Source organism: Rhinopithecus bieti, unplaced genomic scaffold (genome assembly GCF_001698545.2).
Source record: "Rhinopithecus bieti isolate Rb0 unplaced genomic scaffold, ASM169854v2 scaffold_3041, whole genome shotgun sequence".
NCBI classification, from domain to species: domain Eukaryota; kingdom Metazoa; phylum Chordata; class Mammalia; order Primates; family Cercopithecidae; genus Rhinopithecus; species Rhinopithecus bieti.
The window spans coordinates 3,467,722-3,475,201 of NW_016804262.1; the positions used below are offsets into that span (position 1 = coordinate 3,467,722).

General features: G+C 35.6%; 1 protein-coding gene across 1 annotated transcript in view; it reads right to left on the bottom strand.

The window, feature by feature from the left end:
- Positions 1–7,480, bottom strand: part of PPP1R1C (protein phosphatase 1 regulatory inhibitor subunit 1C) — a 148,828-nt gene continuing 141,348 nt past the window's right edge. The window contains exon 6 of the mRNA XM_017867436.1: positions 1–246. The gene's annotated coding sequence lies outside the window, so the exon portion shown is untranslated. The remainder of the gene's footprint in view (positions 247–7,480) is intronic.

Here is a 7,480-nt window from a genome sequence, read left to right on the forward strand (position 1 = left end):
ACTTGGCAAATGGTGTAATATAAATTATTAGAAAAAAGCGATAAGTGAAGAAACAGCTTCCGAAAAACATGTCAATACTTATGTATGAAATATCTAAAGTGCTTCAGGAGGTGATCCAGTAGGAAGCAATGTGGCATCATGATGGAATCGGAGGTGGTGTTTGTTTTGTGTTGGGATTTTTCCAAGCTCAAGTAGAAGCACAGCACTAACAAGTCAACTTCTGGTTGTTATCAACTCATTTTGCACCTGGAGGAGAAAAAGAAAATACTTCAGAACACAGTGGAAACTTTCCAGAGGATTTAATACCATGTCATGTAAATCTCTGTAAAGGGAAAAATCTGGTATGCAGCACTTAGTAGCAACAAAGTTTGTGTGCTAGGATAGAGCCAATTATCCAGTTAGTGATTTGTAAGAGGAAAGTTTTCCTGGAAGAACTTCTAAATTTTAAAAACAAACAACAAGCAAAAAACGGATCGTCACTATTTAGGTCATTTTCTAAAGGGAAATTTTTAAAGACAGAAATCAACTGGTTACAATGCTCATTTTATTACATACATACATGCATACATACATACATATGCATGTGTGTGTTCATGCATTTCTAACTCAAGCAATTTTATTCTGTTGGCTGTCATGCAAGCACACAGGTATCTTTTCTCTTCTGAACCCATATTCTCATAATACTGCTGCTTTCCGATCTCTTCTTTTCTCCTTTACAACTTGCCTGCAGTTCTTATAAGAAAATTAGAAAGGAGAAATAGATCTTAAGAGTCAGAGGGGCCCTGACAAGATTATCTGATCTTCTATTGTATCATTCTCCACATTTTACTGAGCAGACAACTCAGTTCTAGACTGGTTAAAGGACTTGCCCAATGTCACACAGTTTTGATAAAAAGGAGACACTACCTTTTGCAATATTACCTTGTTTTATTTCCTTCCAGAAATTTATCATTATCAGAAGTGATTTCATTACTTTATTAGTTTACATGCATTTGACTGTGTTCAAACACTAAAATATACACCCATCAGTTTAAGGACTCTGACTATCTTATTAATACTTAGAATCCCCAGCACTTAAACAATGTTTAGCATGTCATAGGTATTCATACATATTTATTGAATAATGAACCTGAATTTTGGTCTTGTGTTTGCAAAGGATACCTTTTAAAACTTCACCAAATAATCCTGTGAAAAACAGCATAGAATAGTTAATAATATCTGACTGGTTCTATCCAGCCCACATTACCTAACATATGCATTTTTAATTAGCACAAATGCCTATAGAATGTTAATATTTTCAACTCCTTGACAAATAGGAAGAGTCTGTGGTTCATTTACATGCCTTAAGGAAAAGAAAATCCCAAAACTCTGTTCACTTGGGAATCAGATAGTGCTGAACGTTCAACAAATACCTACGCTCACTTTCACAATGAGAACCCTAATTTAGCTGGGATGTGGCAAGGCACCTGGTTAAAAATATTTACTTTCTCCAACACCATTACATCAAGGGATAGTCCGGTGACACAGTTCTAGCCCATGAGACATTAGTTGAAGGTTTCTGAAAAAGTTTTGCTTCTTTGCTATTGGTTCTTCCCCCTTTTCTTCCCACTGTTCTTTCTACTTGGACCGACCAGATGCCTGGAGCAGCAGCTGGGTTGAGATGTGAGTTTATAACTCTGAGAATGTTAAGGAAAATGAAAATTGCCTGTTGCTTGTTGGCATCTTAATTCACTGTTCCAGTTCTAGACATTTTATTTCTTGACATAAACATACCTCTACACCATTGTTTGCTGTTTTTTTTCTTTTATTTGCTGCCAAATAATTTTCTACATAACACAATTTTGAACTTTCTAAGTGTAAATTTGAAGAAAATTCTCTAGGCCTCACTTTTCTACCTGTAAAATGAAGGACATAGACCAGAACTCTGACTCATTTTCCAGCTCAGAAAATGCTAGCGCCTCTAGACTGCTCTCACTTCTTGAAAACAAAGTCATGGTAATGTGCTCCACAAACCTTACAAGTTTATGTCAATAAACTTCAGCTGGACTTCTGGTACCTGTCTGCCTTGTAAGTTAACACTTGTTCAGAAGAATTATGTGCTGAATACACTCTAATATTCTGTTACTTTTAGGATGCTAATATGATAATAATTTTATATACTGCTGGGATTCTCTCTATGTTCATTCCTTAAAGTTAGCTTCATTGTTACTGAAATTCTGAGAAAAGGGAAAACCCTGTTAAGTCATGTTTGTAGAGTAAGAAATTAAAAACAAAGATGAATCCATTATCATTTTAATTTACTCCATCAAGAATTTTTCCCTTGTCTGCAAGTTACAAATTCCCTCCTTTGCCTACTTTTCTCTCTAATCCACTCTCTTGTTCATCTTCCCTCTATAGCCCAAGTCTCCATTGCCTGCATGAAATATATTATTATACTCAGTAGGGGAAGTGACTGCACCCCTACACACAATGTCTGTGTCCACAAAATAAATGTCAAGGAACGACCTACAGTTGAGTGGTAGCCTCTTTGCAAAATGTCATCAGGCACCTATCATGCATATAGATTATTTCACAATTTACAGGACAATGCTGCATTACTGTATGAATTATGTGAGATGTTTACTACTTAAAATGTCATTTAAAATTGAACATTCTCCCCAGCATTTTTATAAAGCTCTTCTCTGATATAGTTCTTCAAAATGTTATGATGTCATAAAATCTAATAATTTTGTTAACATAGACAAAATAGACATTTCAGCAACATAGATATTTCTTATTTAATTATTGCAACTAATGGAGCTTTGAGGACTGGTTTTTGGAATCACTGACTTAGAAAATAAGTAAGGGCATTTCTTCTACATTCTGCTTACTCAGAGAAAGCAAATACTAAAAATTGTATATGTATATAAACACTTTAATGTGAGTAGACATGCTTTTTCTATTATTCATTTTGCAATTAAACTGCTTTTTGATAGTAGCTAAAAAAACATATAAAGACTTTTAAAAAATACAACATACATGATTTATTTATGAATGCATAAATCTATATCACAGTTAAATGAACTCTGTAACACTTACACTTAAGTTGTTTGCTATGACAATATTTAAAACCAGTACTTCCTAAATGCCCACAAAAGAAAGTTGGAAAGATCTAAAATTGACACCCTAACATCACAATTAAAAGAAGTAGAGAAGCAAGAGCAAACACATTCAAAAGCTTGCAGAAGCCAAGAAATAACTAATAGCAGAGCAGAAGTGAAGGAGATAGAGACACAAAAACCCCTTCAAAAAATTAATGAATCCAGGAGCTGGTTCTTTGGAAAGATTAATGAAATAGATAGACTGCTAGCCTGACTAATAAAAGAGAGAAGAATCAAATAGACACAATAAAAAAATTATAAAGGGGATATCACCACTGATCCCACAGAACTATAAACTACCATCAGAGAATATTATAAACACCTCTACACAAATAAACTAGAAAATCTAGAATAAATGGATAGATTCCAGGACATATACACTCTCCCAAGACTAAACTAGGGAGAAATCGAATCTCTGAATAGACCAATAACAAGTTCTGAAATTGAGGTAGTAATTAATAGCCTACCAACCAAAAAGCCCAGGACCAGATGGATTCACAGCCAAATTCTACCAGAGATACAAAGAGGAGCTGGTGCCTTTCCTTCTAAAACTATTCCAAACACAGAAAAAGAGGGACTCTTCCCTAACTCATTTTATGAGGCTAGCATCATCATGATACCAAAACCTGGCAGAGACACAACAAAAAAAAGAAAATTTCAGGCCGATATACCTGATGAACATCGATGTGAAAACCCTCAATAGAATACTGACAAACAGAATCCAGCAGCACATCAAAAAACTTATCTAGTATGATCAAGTCGGCTTCATCCCTAGGATGCAAGGCTGGTTCAACATACACAAATCAAAAAACATCATCCACCCTGTAAACAGAACCAATGACAAAAACCACATGATTATCTCAATAGATGCAGAAAAGTCTTTTGTTAAAATTCAACACTCCTTCATGCTAAAAACACTCAATAAACTATGTATTGATGCAACTTATCTCAAAATAATAAGAGGTATTTATGAGAAACCCACAGCCAATATCATACTGAATGGGCAAAATTCTACCATTCCCTTTGAAAACCTTGTCTTGTGCAGCAAGACAAGGATGCTCTCTCTCACCACTTCTATTCAACATAGTATTGGAAGATCTGGCCAGGGCACTCAGGCAAGAGAAAGATAAAGGGTATTAAAATAGGAAGAGAGGAAGTCAAATTATCTCTGTTTGCAGATGACACAATTATATATTTAGAAAACCCCATCATCTCAGTCCAAAAACTCCTTAAGCTTATAAGCAACTTCAGTGAAGTCTCAGGATACAAAATCAATTTGCAAAAATCACAAGCATTCCTATACACCAATAATAGAGAGCAACATCATGAGTGAAGTCCCATTCACAATTGCTACAAAGACAATAAAATACCTAGGAATGCAACTTACAAGGGATATGAAGGACCTCTCCAAGGAGAACTACAAACCACTGCTCAAGGAAATAAGAGAGGACACAAACAAATGGAAAAACATTCCATCCTCATGGATAGGAAGAACCAATATCATGAAAATGGCCATCCTGCTCAAAGTAACTTATAGATTCAATGCTATTACCATCAAGCTCCCATTGACTTTCTTCACAAAATTAGAAAAAAACCTACTTTAAACTTCATATGGAACCAAAAGAAGAGCCCTTATGACCAAGACAATCCTAACAAAAAGAACAAAGCTGGAGGCATCACACTACTTGACTTCAAATTGTATTACAAGGCTACAGGAACCGAAACAGCATGGTAGTGGTACCAAAACAGATATATAGACCAATGGAACAGAGCAGAGGTCTCAGAAATAATGCCACACATCTACAACTATCTGATCATTGACAATCCTGACAAAAACAAGCAATGTGGAAAGCATTCCCTATTTAATAAATGGTGTTGGGGAAAACTGGCTAGCCATATGCAGAAAACTGAAACTGGATCCCTTCCTTACACCTTATACAAAAATTAACTCAAGATGGATTGAAGATTTAAATGTACAACCTAAAATCCTAAAAACCCTAGAAGAAAACCTAGGCAATACCATTCAGGACATAGCGATGGGCAAAGTTTTCATGACTAAAACACCAAAAGCGATGGTAACAAAAGCCAAACTTGACAAATGGGTCTAATTAAACAAAAGAGCTTCTGCACGGCAAAAGAAACTACCATCAAAGTGAACAGGCAACCTACAGAATGGGAGAAAATTTTTGCAATCTATCCATTTGATAAAGGGCTAATACCCGGAATCTACAAGGAACTTAAACAAATTTACAAGAAAAAAACAAAAACCCCATCAAAAAGTGGGCGAAGGATACGAACAGACACTTTTCAAAAGAAGATATTTATGCGGTCAACAAACATATGATAAAAAAAAAAAAACATCATCGCATGTCACTAGAGAAATGCAAATCAAAACTACCATGAGATACCGTCCCACACCAGTTAAAATGGTGATCATTAAAAAGTCAGGAAACAACAGATGCTGGAGAGGATGTGAAGAAATAGGAACACTTTTACATTGTTGGTGGGAGTGTAAACTAGTGCAACCATTGTGGAAGACAGTGTGGTGATTTCTCAAGGATCTAGAACTAGAAATACCATTTGACCCGGCAATCCCATTCCTGGGTACATACCTAAAGGATTATGAATCATTCTACTATAAAGACGCATGCACACGTATGTTTTTTGCCACACTATTCACAAAAGCAAAGACTTGGAACCAACACAAATGTCCATCCATGATAGACTGAATGAAGAAAATGTGGCACATATATACTATGGAATACTATGCAGCCTTAAAAAGAATGAGTTCATGTCCTTTGCAGGGACGTGGATGAAGCTAGAAACCATCATTCTGAGCAAACTAACACAGGAACAGAAAACAAACACTGCCTGTTCTCCCTCATAAGTGGAAGTCAGACAATGAGAACATATGGGCACAGGGAGGGGAACATCACACACGGGGGCCTGTCAAGGGGTGGGGGCTGGGGAGGGATAGCATTAGGAGAAATACCTAAGGTAGATGACAGGTTGATGGGTGCAGCAAACCACCATGGCACGTGTATACCTATGTAACAAACCTGCACATTCTGCACAGGTATCTCAGAACTTAAAGTATAGTAATAAACTAAAAAAGAAAAAAAAGAAAGAAATACTGCCAGGAAAAAACAGAGACAAATCCAGAATATAGGACATCTCACAGTACCACTGACCTAGTTTCTTGAACATTTCAGCTACTTGATTTATCTAACAATATTTTGTTATTTTTCTTTCTTGCTTTATGTCTGTTTTGGCTTATGTATTTAAAAGTAAATCTCACACATCATGTCATTTTATCCTTTCATATTTAAATATGCATCTGTTAAAATGGGCACATTGTCCCTACATAACCAAAGTGGTTACCAATCCCAATAAAATTATCATTTCCTCAAAACAAAACAAAACAAAAAACAAAACAAAACTAGTGCTTTCAAACTTTCATTCAATTATATATTACTTTTGTGATTTGGCGGTACCATGTCTACTATATTTTTCTTTAAATAAACCTAAAATATACTCACACTTTAAACTTGCCTCATCCTAAGCAATAATAGGTATGGAATCATGGATTTGGGTTTGCTGGATATGTATTTCTTCTAATGCATATTATAATCATATTTATAACTACAAAAATAAAAAGATTTGTTCCTGGCCAGCCTAAAATTATATTGTTCTCCATAATGTATAAAACATTGGCATATTATTAAATTAACACTAAAAGTGAATGGTAAAAAAATTAGTCTGAGTATTTTTTTTATAAATACCCTTACCTTGGATAACTCTGGGAAGAATAAAGGGTTACAAAATTATCGTCCAATAGAAATAACTCTAGTCAAGAATCCTGCCTGACTCTGCCACACTCTGCCTGTTTCTCATGTATAAGAGGATAGAAAAATAACTCCTAATTTATTCACCTGACAGAGCCTTTCTTAGAGTCAGTGTAAACAATTAAACAGGATCCAAAAGTGAGTGGCTAGAAGGATAAGAGAAGTTTGGGAGGAACTGATGACATTTTATCAAAGAAATGACATCACAATGTTCTTAATATCTGGAGTTTTCAAAGATGAATCAAAGAAACAGAAAAGGTGTAGAAGGGGAGAGTTTAACACGCAGAAGAACAATCGGAGCTCTTTGATTGGCTTGGAACGGGAGTTATTCAAGAATAACTAGGGTACGCCGGGCACAGTGGCTCATGTCTGTAATCCCAGCACTTTAGGAGGCCGAGGCGGGCGGATCACGAGGTCAGGACATTGAGACCATCCTGGACAATATGGTTAAACCCCGTCTCTAGTAAAATACAAAAAAAAAAAAAAAAAAAAAAA